Source organism: Aethalodelphis obliquidens, unplaced genomic scaffold (genome assembly GCF_003676395.1).
Source record: "Aethalodelphis obliquidens isolate GAN/ISIS:26980383/991018 unplaced genomic scaffold, ASM367639v1 scaffold18, whole genome shotgun sequence".
NCBI lineage: Eukaryota > Metazoa > Chordata > Mammalia > Artiodactyla > Delphinidae > Aethalodelphis > Aethalodelphis obliquidens.
Window position 1 is genome coordinate 10722208 of NW_020837962.1, and position 13056 is coordinate 10735263.

The following is a 13056-nucleotide window of genomic DNA, read 5'->3' on the forward strand; positions in this document are numbered from 1 at the left end:
AAAATAAGACAACAGGTGGTCCAGGAGCAGTCCCAGGGACAGCCCATTTTGGCTTTCTTTTGGGCCAAAGCTTCTATCACCTCCCGCGCATTCCACACTGAGAATCCATTCAGTCATTTGTTTACCAAAATTGTACTAAAAACCCAGGGCCTGCTCTAGGCACTGGGGTCACAGCAAAAAGCATCACTGGACATCTCTGATTATTGGAGGAGCTACTGAGGGGAGAAGGAAGGTGTGTGTTTTTCTGCACTATTACCTAAATACTCTCAGAAACCCCTTCTTTTGCTTGAGGAATTCTGAGGCAAACTGCACATCAATGAACAGGAAAAGTGCTGTCCACCAGGCTGGGCTGGGAGGGGTTAACACAACTGTGGGAAGGGATGCTCTCCTCCCTCAGCCACAGGAAAGGTGGGGAATCCACCCCCTTGCCTCAGTCAAGATGTTTTTCTTGGGCTTCCCTGGTGGCACAGTGGTTAAGAATCCACCTGCCAATGCCGGGGACACGGGTTCGAGCCCTGGTCCGGGAAGACCCCCACATGCCGTGGAGCAACTAAGCCCGTGCAACACAACTACTGAGCCTGCACTCTAGAGACCGCGAGCCACAACTTCTGAGCCCACGTGCCACAACTACTGAAGCCCACATGCCTAGAGCCCATGCTCCGTGACAAGAGAAGCCACTGCAATGAGAAGCCTGCGCACCTCAATGAAGAGTAGCCCTGGCTCGCTGCAACTAGAGAAAGCCCACGCAGCAACGAAGGCCTAACACAGCCCAAAAAAAAAAAGATCATGTTTTTCTTATTTGTTCTGCCTCCTCGAATCAAAGAGTTCTGGGAGGCAAAATATTGAGGCCCGAAACGTCCCATGTGCGTGGGACACAAACAAACAAGAGGATCATTGATTCACAACATTTCTCAGAGGGTCTGTGAAGCAGGAGGCAGCAGAGTCCAGGGCTAAGCAAAGCTTTGAGGCCACCAGATCTGGGTTCAAATTCACTGTCCTGCCACCTGCCATGTGCGGGCTATGAGCTGCAGGGAGGGCTATAAAGCGGGGATGGAAGTCCTCATAGGAAGCGTGCAAAACGCCTGCCAGGCAGTGAGATGTAAGCCCTCTGCAAAAGGTGGTCACGACTGCCAGGTGCCAAGTTCTCTGCCAGGGGCCGGCAAACTTGGGGACCCGCAGTTGAAACTTGGGCCATCACCAGATTCTCGAGGATGAGAAGGCAGAGATAAGGGCACTACGCAGCTCAGGGCATCCTGCATTTCAGAGCTCTGCCCTTTAACTTTACACCATATCCCAAGATGAGACAGATCTTATTTTGTTTTAAATTTTATTTCATCATTTTGCTTTTTAACCTCATGTCCATGGTAAAATGACCAGATGCGGAGGGCATGTCCTCGGACCACTGTGCACATATGCCACCTGCGACACCCCCCCCCCACTCCTTGCAGAGGCAGAATCCTGTGGTTGTTCTAAGGACCAGCATCCCAGCAATCGATGGGCGGCCAAAGGACTGTTCGTCTTTTGTGGCCCCACTTGGGTCAGAATTGGGGAACTATAGTCCGGGTTTGGGGACAGACAAGGACAAAGAGGGAAAACAGAGACAAGAATGTGACCTGGGAGAAAAAGGGCCACTGAACTGGGGGCCAGAGATGTGGAGCCAAGAGCAAACCCTGAGGTCCCCTCTCCTGAAAGCTTCGGGCACGTCTCCTCTTCCTGGAACGGAAACGAAGTGCAGGTGCACCTCTGCTGCCCACCGCACATTCACACCCACGGACTCGGTCAGAGCGCGAAGCGGAGACAGCCGGGCCTGGGCTGGACGGGCCACCAGGATGGCTGGGCAAGAGGTGCCGCTGCCCTGTGGCTTTTCAATTGGGGATCTTGGTCAAGCTGGGACAGGGTTGCCAAGAATGCTGATTCCCAGTTCAGATCGAGGGAGTGGGTCAACCAGTTGGATTTAAAAACAAAACAAACAACAAAAAAACCACTTGTAAATATTAGGTTGGGGCTGATGGTGCTAAGTGTATGCATTTAATAGTAGTAAAATGTATGTATTAAATACACATCCTTGGACTTCCCTGGCGGTCCACAGGTTAAAACTCTGCACTTCCACTTCAGGGGGCATGGGTTCGATCCCTGGTCGCAGAAGTTCCACATGCCACAGGGTGCAGCCAAAAATTAAATACACATCCTTGATTGACACCCAAGACTGGACCCTCTTGAGGGCTCTAACCCAACTGAGAGTGAGTGAGTTCTTCCACAGAAAACTCAGGCGGCTGCAGGTGCCCTCAGCACTGTCTGGGGTAGTAGGTGAAATGGACCGCTGGCTGCTCAGTTTGAAGGAGAAAAGCACAGCAAAGGGGGCATCGGGCTTCAGAAACCCTGCCTGCTCCTCACCGCTGCCCCTGCAGCAAACTAGCCCCACCACTGGCCTTTCTACACTTTTCCCATCTCACTCTGCTGGGTTTTTTTGTTTGATGTTTGATTTTAATCTCTACTTCTCTGGGTTTGCATTTAAGATCCTTCAGAAGCCAAAAGATATTAAATGTGAAAGTGGGTCAAATTCGGTATAAATTAACACTTGATCACAAGGTTAACTTTTATAACAAAAATTATTTTTAAAAGTAATTCAACCTCCAGTCAGCATTTGCCTCTGGAATTAAGGCAGACGTTGGTGTCCACATCACTCGCTTCTGTATCATTTGAGCTTTTTTTTAAAAAAACAATGAGTTTGGGTTGTTTTTATTAACAGAAAAAAACAAGACTTCCAGGTGGTACGTGAAAATTATGAACAGATCTTTTATATTAAAATAATCTGTTTTAATTAGTAACAACTTGGGAATTTTACAATGTCTCTTCAAAGTATAAGTAGAATGGTTACCCATTTTGCCCCCAAAGAGACCCTCTTAGTGCCAACATTTAAGCCAAATACCCTTGGAACAGCATGGCATTTATGCACTGATGCCAGAAATAAACATTCTAAACACAGACCCACATTTGTAATGAAGCAAAGAGGAGGTAGTTGTGGATAAGGATGCCGAATAGACTTGTGAAAATATTTTAAAGAGTTCCTGTGCAACTATTAAAAAGAAAATTTAGTGGCCATACAAAAATCAATTTTTAAAACTATTCATAGGTTTCAGGACAGCCATTTTAAAAAGAAAGGTTTAAACAGAACATTCTCCTTTTGTTAAATGCTGTTTAAAACTATGTTTTACTATGAACACATGTTCATGGTAAAATAGGAATCCATACACAAAGTGAAGCAAAAACTTGAAATCCCCTCCTCACCCCAGTCCCAATAAAATGACGGTTAATAGTTTCTTGTGTTTCCTACAAGAAAATAAACTTTTTAAATAGGAGAGGGCTTGCCTGGTAAGAGGCCCAAGGGGTCTTCTGAGGTGGTGGTTGCACTGGTACGCTCATGCCATGACCGCTGGTCAAGCAGTGTGTATATTTCAACAAAAAAGTAAAAAATGGGAGGCCAGAGGATAAGCAATACTGTAATTTGACAGTAAGAGTAGAAAGAGCAGCAAATATCTGACCAGCAAGACCTTCTGAATAGCTTACAACTAGTCAGGAGTCATCTTCTAAAAATAAAAAATTTTTTTAAAAAGTAGCAAACAGCTACTGAATGCTACAGAAACCATGGAAATATTGTTGTATTAACATTTTCCAGATAAAAATCATTTTCAGTAGCTAAGGGACAATTACCCAAAGACTATTTTATCAAATGAAATTGCTTTCTTCTCAGTTATTTTTAAGATGGGCTCAAATTTCATTACTTTGCTGCCCAAATACTTTGCTGCCCTATTTCAGGAATGCAGGAAACAAAAAAGAGGAACACAATTTGCTTTCTAATAACAACAAGAAATAGAACTGGGAAGAATTTCTTTTTTTAATGTAGTCTGTTAAAGATGACAAAATACTTTTCCTTGGTCTTCCTGTGGAAGCAAAGGGAACAAACATTTGTTCTGTGTCCCTTTCCACAATCAGCTCCTCTTTGCTTCTTTACAATTGTGCATCTTATTAGAACGTTTAGAATGTTTACTTCTGGTACCAGTGAACAAATGCCGTGCTATTCCAAGGGTATGCGGCTTAAACGTTGGCACTAAGAGTCTATGAATTGGAAGAGACATTTTAAAGTCTCTACGTTGTCACACTCACAGGTGGTTCTCGCCATCAATATTCAGAGTGTGGGACCCCTCCCTGCTATGTAGGCCCTGCCTGAGCAGGAAGTGGGCCTCAGGTGAGGAGATGGGGAGTCTGAGATGCCCACAGGAAGGGACTACGGACTGGCCCTCATGCGTGGTTACTCCCCCTCCACCTGACCATCCAGGCTCAGTGTTGTGGGCACCAAGGGGTGACTGTCACGTGTCTGCCAGCCTCTGCAGTGGGGCACTCAATGGAGCACTGGTTCCACTGTTGATGTAGACCCCAAACTACTTCCTGCAGAAAGCCCTGGCTCCCTGCTCAGATCCCCTTCCCATCACTCCACAAGCACTGAGCAAACACCTTCAGGTTCAGAGTGGAACGTCAACCCTACTATGTATGTGCTCACTGGGTTTTCAAACACATAGGCCTCTCTTTAATCAGCAGTGTAAGATATCTGGGCTTCAGATAACCCTGACCTAGCCTGTCAGCCAGCCTCTATCAGAGGTCACCCTAAAAAGAATGATATTTAGGGAAGGAGGCCTGATCCTGGAGTTATCAAAGACACTTAGAAATATTCATTGAATGAAATTCAACATTTGGACTTAGCCAGAATGAGACCCAGGAGTTCCAGTATCATTTCACAAATCAGCATTTTACTTGAAAGCACTGCACATGGACAGAAGCAGGACCAGCTTCGACACAGAGTCTATATCCCAATCTAGCTTTCTGCAAACGAAGAACTGAGGTGGAAAAGCCATGAGGACTTTGTGGATTCCTTCCAGAAAGAGTTGTCAGGGAAGGAGGTGTTGGCAGTAAGATGTAGAGATGCAGGAGCCACCATTTAAGAGAAGACATGGCCTGACAAGCAGCCAGCCTTCTACTCAGGTAGGAGAGCTGTCACCAACAAGGAGAGACCTCTGGGCCATTTTAGCAGAGCAAAGATATGCACTGCCCCACACTCAGAGCTCTGAGGATTCTTCTTTACACTGTGTTCCCTGTGGTTGCTGCCAAGTAAGGATGCTGTGTCCACCTGGTCTAAACATACCTCGGGCTGCCAGAAGACAAACTGCTGCTAGCACGTCCACTGAGGCTGGGACAGTCTGTGGGGTGGAGCACCTGGTGAGCAGTGACAGCACCAACCTTCTTAGTTCTACTGGGTGTCTTTTACCTCTCCAATCTCCTAACATCCAGGAATTTTCTTCCATCCCAGGCAGAGGCCAAGTTGCCAAGCAACCTCAACAAGTCACATCTGAAGTCTGAGAGTGGGTGCGGTTAAAATAAACATGGTGATAAAGTCACTGTAAGTTACAACAGGAGAGGCTAAAAATAAGACACACACAGACCTTTTAAAAAAGTGTCTGTATTTTTTATTCTGGCTTGTGAACAGGACACCATGCCTTGACTTTGTTACTTACAGGTTTTAACCATCTTTATAGAAACCCAGCATGTCTGCAAGCCCAGTGAGATGGAACTCCAGCAAACTGTGGCCCAAAGGAGAAGGAGCTCACGCACACTGCTTTCTCAAAGGGCCAGTTTGCACTTTAATTGTGACGTACAAAATCCTGGAACAAGGGAGATGAAGACCTATGCGCACAGCCATGACTGACTTTGTCCATTTGTTAAATGACTGACGTTTATACTTCAGCCACCCTTGAGTTTCTTCTGGTCTGGAATCCCTTCTTCTCTAATTGAGCTTAACTCAATTCAGGGATTCTTGTAAGAGAGTATTTGTTTTGCTCCAGCCCCTTTTAATTCAATGTTGTTCAAGACTCCCCTTCTCCCCACCTCACAATCCAGTACTACTGGCCAAAGAACTTCTATGACTTATCTATACATCACAAAGTATTACATGGAATGTGGTATTTCTATAGATGACCTGGAGTCACAGTGATTTTCCCGGTTGTCAGTTAAGCATTAACTAGAAGTTTTCTGCCTTCCATGCTCCGGTAAATATCTGCAACCAGCAATGTTCTCTCCAGTTCTGACTCTAATTAACAACCACTCCAGGTACCACAGGGAATTACCCTGTGGGGCTGTTATCCTTTTCCTTCAGGACAAATTAGTAAGAAAATGGCATGGCTCAAGCATTTGGCAGAATGAAAACAGACCAATGAAGCAGGCAGTGTCCATGTTTATTGCAGAGTAACTCCTTTCCTCATCTCCAGGCCCTGGGCTCCGTCACCCGCTGGGCACACAGATCTTTGCTGTTAGTGGTCTAGGGAAGGCGCTCAGCCTCCCTGAAAATCTTCCCGGGGCACAAACCACAGAAGCTATAGATTCCCTCTATTCCTTGGGAAGTGCCCGATAGGGCAGAAGAGGTCAGAGGTGGTGTAGGGGTCTGCATGGCCAGTCTGTAAACTACCAAAAACGTAAGGAATCAGTTATCTTAACCAAAATGTACAGCTGAAGGAGTAAGATGTGGAGACGACCAAGAAAGAGCCCCAGGCTTTCAGGAGTTCACGGGAGGGCAAACAAGTTGGCAAATAACTACAACCCGTGCAACAAGTACTAAAGCAGAGGTAGGACCGGGCGAGGCAGCGGCGAATCGCTGAACTGTGAAGAGGACAGGCCCTGCACCTCCCGTGAGATCTAGAGTGTAGTAAGGGGCAGGCTGCCCTGCGGTTCCAAATTTCCCCACCAACTCGTCCTGGGGCCTCGCACGGTGGCGTCCCAGGCAAAAGGGTCGGAATCGCGCCTCTCGGCACCCCTGGAGTCTGGGGTCGCGGCTCCCTCCTCACCCCGGGAAGCGTGAGCTCTGAGGCCGTCCCGAAACACCGCGGAAAGATCTGGGCTCCGACTGGCGTGGGCCGCGCCCCCGGCCTCCCTTGAACGGACGGGCAGTTCCGCGCCCCGCCAGGGCCGCCTCGGTCCCCCTGCACCCCGGCCGTCCCCCCAGCTGCGCTCCCTGCCTCTCACGACCCCCGCCCCCGGCCGGGTCCGGCGCCACACTGCAGGCCAGAGCCCGGGATACCTCACCTCGGGAGGGAGCCGGCGGCAGCGGACGGCGTTGTGGGGCTCAGCGCATCCTCGGTTCTCAGGGAGCCAGGAAGTGGGGCCGCTCGCAGCCCGCAACGAGTTATGTAACCGGCAGGGGCCGCAGCCTGGAAGGAGGCTGCTGCCCGAAGCACTTCCGCCTTCCGCTCCGGGCCGGCGGCACAGGCCCAAAGCCTATTGGCCACCGGAGCCCACGTGGGGCGCCACCTCTCGACGCCGCCGCCGCCATCTTAGGAGCTGGCAGGCCTGGCGCGAAGCCGAACACAGTAGAGGCTGCGCTGCTGGCGGTGGGGCTGGGGGCGCGGCTGGCGAGGCTCTGAGAGCCAGCGGAGGGTCCGAGATCCCTCTGGACCCGGCCGAACTTTGAACTGCCCGAGCCTGGCGGGTATGGACGCCGGGGGCGCGGTCCGGTTGGTAGCCGGCCGGCTCGGGTTTTTCGGGCACAGCTGAGCGTCCCCGCGCAGACCCGGAGGCTCACAGCCCTCCAGTTCCCGGCCAAAACTCCCCTCGTTCGGGTTTAGGGTTTGAGCTTTTCCATCTCCAGCAGCTGGAGGGTTGTCAAGCCAGGGAAGCGTGATCGGAGGACCGACAGCAGCTGGAGAGCAGCGCCACCGCGCCCAGCGCCGGACGTCGGCCGGCAGCCAGAGTCCAGCTTCCGCAGACAGGCAGTTAAGGCTGTCGCTGTGTAAATGGACGGGGGTCAGTTGCCCTCAAGTTAGAGGAGGTACTACATCACAAAACCTAACTCAAATTTTGTTGCTAAGGGACTCGTGTTGAGCAAACTCTGATGTTAACTTTAAAGGAGAGATTTATTCTTTGCCTTCAAATAACTTACAGTGGTAACAGGGGCAAAGAATGGAATCGGAAGGCTAAAATTATCAACCCTAAAATGATTTAATTCACATCCAAATGAATAAACGTTATCACAGATTAAAACAGTCTAAAATCACACTATCAGGACTTCCCTGGTGGTCCAGTGGGTAAGACTCAGGGCTCCCAATGCAGGGGGCCTGGGTTTGATCTCCGGTCAGAAAACTAGATCCCCCCATGCATGCGGCAACTAAGAAGTCCGCCAACGAAGAGCCGGCGCAGTCAAAACAAATAAATAATAAATAAATATATATTTTTAAAATAATAAAATAAAATCACACTATTTCATAAATGTTGAATGCATATTCTTTAACATTTTGACAAAGAAAATATACCTAAAGAGATTAGAAGTTTTAAAGGCAATTGGTATAAATAGATCAAGAGTAGTGGAACAAGGGGATGTAAAACAACCAGGATATTCTATTGTCTACATAATATGATGTTAGTGACTGATGGAATCTTGATTTGTGTAAAGCAACTTGTATTTCCTTTCTGTAACAGTTTCTGTAAGTTCCTATTTTTTTAAAGGCTGAAAAATCACAGGCAAATGAAAACATAATATCATTTACAACTCGGTAGAGTTACAGTTTTAAGTCCTGCAAACATGCTATTGTAAGCAAAGATGCTGTGGTAAACGTGTTTGGGTCCACTCAGAGCATTTCAAGCACTCTATACAATTATATTTAGTGTGTCACTATTATAATCAAACTTGAAAAAAAAGCTTTAATATAAATGAAGATAGAACAATCAACAGTGAGGCGGGTATAAAATGCATACTTTGAAGTCCTACATACTTTGTAGAGATGGGCTGCAAATTTAGCTTCAGTCTTTCCAGAATACACTTTGAAGAGAACTGGTTGGGAGATCCAGCGAGTCAGTGTGTTAGAGGTGGCTAATTGTCCCCTAGTATCCACTGTCTTCCTCCTCCTCCTCTCCCTTCTTATTTATTTTTGGTTGTGTCGCGTCTCAGTTGCAGCATGTGGGATCTTTCATTGCGGGCACGCAGGCTCTTCACTGTGGCACGCAGGCTTCTCTCGAGTTATGGCATGCGGGTTTTTTTTTCTTCTCTCCCTCTCTCTAATTGTGGCGTGTGGGCTTCAGAGCATGTGGGCTCTGTAGTTTTCGGCACATGGGCTCTCTCGTTGAGGCCTGCAAGCTCAGTAGTTGTGGCACAGGCTTAGTTGCCCTGCAGCATGTGGGATCTTAGTTCCCCGATCAGGGATTGAACCTGCGTTCCTTGCATTGGAAGACAGATCCTTTACCACTGGACCACCAGGGAAGTCCCATCTTCCTTCTTTTTAAAAAGCAACTGCTTTCTCATATCCTCTTGTTGTAATAGAACAGCACCCCCTATAGCAGGTAATAGCTGTCAAGCTGAGCTTATACTTCTTACCCTCCCTTGCAGCAATGTGAGGCTATATGCCAAAGTTTTTACCGATGGACAAGAGTGGAAGTGATGTGGACAACTTAAGCTCTTAAGCATGCCCTTAAGAGGAAATTGCTTAAATATTAATAATTGGTGAAGCTAGGTGAAAGGTACATAGGTGTGTACTGCATTATTCTTTCAAATACTCAGAAGGTTTGAAAATTTTAAATTAAAAGGATGAGGTTTTACAAAAAGAAAATTGCTTGTTTTCATCATCCTTTCTCTTGCCTTCCATCATGTTCCCATCCATGGAACATGGGGGCAGTGGTAAGCCCCTTCAATCACACAGGAAAGGCAAAACCCTTCCCAGGTCCTTGTTACTCAAAGTGTGGTCTTGTGGTCCAGCAGCATGAGCATCACCAGGGAGCTTGTTTAAAATGCAGAACCTCAAGCCTCACAAGACTGAATCAGAATTTGCATGAAGCACTCTGTAAGTGTAGCAGAGTTACCATTCTGTTGTTTCCAGGGTTCTACATAGAGCACTAATAAGATGAATTGTCAAAACTGAGAAGGGCATCTACATCCATTAAAACTTTAAAAGCACTTTCTAAAAAAATGAGAAAATAATAACTATTCCCCCAGGGTTTACTATGTGCTGGGCACTGTGTAAGCAACTTACACAGGATCTCATTTATCCTCAGGACAATGGTTTCAGTCAGGTACCATGTGTTACTACAAGGGATATTCCAGGTAGTTGTCTTCTTTAAAAAAATTCCACTCTATCCCATTGTGTGGGTGGTATTGACTCCACCCCAAAATGGTCCCTACTTTGGTCTAACCCGTTAAGTTCAACCCATTCTCCCTTGGCTCAGCGACTGGCTCAGATAACCCAGCAAGTGGGAAGGGGCATCTCCTGACCACAGGAATTGGTTCAGGAAAGGTCTAATCAGCACTGAGCTCAATACTGATTGCTCCTCCAACTCTTTGCTTCCTGGTTTTTCTCTATTTTTGGTGTGTTTTGAGATATTTCTTCCACTTGATCTAAAAGACCACTGGCTTTATGATGACCAGGATGGCCTCTCCTTCAATTCACCTACTGAATGTTAATTAATTAATTAGGCCACACCACACCATGCGGCATTCGGGATCTTAGTTCCCCAACCAGGGTTCAAACCTGTGCCCCCCGCAGTGGAAACGTGGATTCTTAACCACTGGACTGCCAGGGAAGTCCCTACTGAATGTAAATTTAAAAACAAAACAAAACAAAACATGCTTTTCAGTTCCAGAAAGTTTTGCTATAATCCAATCTCCTCCAGTCATCGTATTTGGGTAGAGCTACCATCTGTCTCTTTCATAAGTTCTATTTCCTCAAGAGCTGCCTATTCTGAGGGTTCTGCCAGCTCCTTCTCCCTCTGGCTGCCAAGTCTCTTCAAGTTTACTGTTATTTTTCTCTTGCCTACTCATGACTGTTTTTACCCTCTGGCCATGGGTCAAGCACAGAGATATCTACAGGCACTACCAGTGGGAGGCGTCATCAGTCTCTACTTCTGCATTCGAGCCATGCTCCAAGCTGCCAAGAAGAGTGGTTCTCTGTGGAGCTCTTGAAGGGAAACAAACCCTCAATTCCTGCCTCCTCAGCTGCAGAGCCCTTTCCCAGCTTCTGTGATAGGGAGGTAATCAGGCTCTGCTGGGTCAGGGAGAGCCGCAAGCTACCATCTCCATGGGCAGGCTCTGCCATTCCAGAGCCCCGGCTGAACTACTCTAATTATGGAAGTAGTACATGCTCACTGTAACAAATAGGAATTAACTTTCTCTGCCGTTCCACAAACTTCCAAGGCCAAGATCTCTCCAGAAATTAAGGCGAGATTAAGCATATTAATTTTCATCTCTCTCTGGTGCATAGAGGAATAAGGTTGGGTACTGCTGTCTTCTGCCAACGCTAGGTGATCCCAGCCACCCAGGGCCCTACTCACTGCTCTATCATAGATAGACTGCGGTTGGGGAGGTGGCGAGAGCAGGGGCTGGGGATAAGGTTTCCCTCCCAACACCCGGACATTCAGGTTGTAAGCAGTATTGCCACTAAAAACCTTGGACAGAAACCTGCACATATTTCAGATTACTTCCTTAGCGAAAATTCCTAGAATGTTGATTTTTAAATATATATATATAATATATATTCTTTTAAAAAAATATTTATTTATTTGGTTGCACTGGGTCTAAGTTGAGGCAGGCGGGCTCCTTAGTTGCAGCTCCAGGGCTCCTTAGTTGTGGCTTGCCAGCTCCTTAGTTGTAGCACGTGGACTCCTTAGTTGAGGTAGGAAGGCTCCTTAGTTGTGGCTCCACGGCTCCTTAGTTGTGGCTTGCCAGCTCCTTAGTTGCAGCATGTGAACTCTTAGTTGTGGCATGCATGTGGGATCTAGTTCCCTGACCAGGGATCGAACCCAGGCCTGCATTGGGAGGGCAGAGTCTTATCCACTGCACCACGAGGGAAGTCCCGAATGTTGGTTATTTTTAATTGATTTCAATTTGAAAACATTTCATTTTCATTTGAAAACAAATGCCACATTGCCTCCTGTCTCATACATCCTCACCAACATGGGATATCATCCCTCCTTACCTCTCTGCATTCTATAAGGGGGAAAAATATCTCATTATTTTAATGTGTACTTCTTAGTAAGTTTGATCACTTTTTTCTATTTTTATTAACCATTTACATTTCATCTTTATATGATTTTTACAGATGTATCCAACATATTTTGGTTTTGGTTTAACTTGGGGGGATTTTATGACAAATATTTTTTTAGAAGTACGCATGCCCTGGACTTCCCTGGTGGCACAGTGGTTGGGAATCCGCCTGCCAATGCAGGGGACACGGGTTCAAGCCCTGGGCCGGGAAGATCCCACGTGCCACGGAGCAACTGAACCCGTGTGCCACAACTACTGAGCCTGCATGCCACAACTACTGAAGCCTGCGCACCTAGAGCCCGTGCTCCACAACAAGAGAAGCCACCACAATGCGAAGCCCGCACACCACAAAGAAGAGTAGCCCCTGGTCACCACAACTAGAGAAAGCCTGCGCACAGCAATGAAGAACCAATGCAGCCAAAAAATAAATAAATAAATTTTTTAAAAAAGTAAGAAGTATGCATGCCCATGGTAAAATTTTAAAAGCAGAACAAAAGGATATACGGTGAAAAGTAAGTTTCCTTCCCTCTGACTCTGAGTAACAGAGTTCTCCACTGTTACCAGCGTCTCTGCATGCTCTCAGAGATCTTATTTACACGGACAATATGATATTTTCATAAATAAAAAGCAAGTGTGAGTGAGATGAGGGCCGAGCTTGGGTACTGGATGCTTGTCCTCCCTTCTTCCTTCAATTAAGGTTAGCCATGCACTATGCTGGGAGCTGTGGGTACCAGTAGTGACTAAGATGTGTTCTCTGCCTTTGAGAAGATGTGTGATTACAAGACGGTTTGATGAGGGTTTCAACAGAAGCACTTACACAGAATAATGGAACTTTTTGAATGTAATCTGAGTGAACATGTAGTTTCTAAGTGTCTGCTATGTGCTACACACTGTGTTACAGTCCTACAGTCCTTCCTCAATGTCCTCATTTACTCTCCCAATCACTCTGAAAAGTCAGTATTGTTGTCCCATTTTACAATGAAACACCC

At 46.8% G+C, this 13056-nt stretch overlaps 1 protein-coding gene across 3 annotated transcripts in view; it reads right to left on the bottom strand.

Moving 5' to 3' along the window:
• NAA60 (N-alpha-acetyltransferase 60, NatF catalytic subunit) overlaps positions 1-13056 on the bottom strand; it is a 40627-nt gene that overhangs the window by 17708 nt on the left and 9863 nt on the right. For 2 of the 3 annotated variants that reach the window (XM_027117590.1, XM_027117589.1), the window contains exon 1: positions 7129-7266. The exons of the other annotated variant lie outside the window; for it this stretch is intronic. The gene's annotated coding sequence lies outside the window, so the exon portion shown is untranslated. Of the gene's footprint in view, positions 1-7128; positions 7267-13056 lie in introns of those variants that run through there. 3 annotated transcript variants of the gene reach the window in all.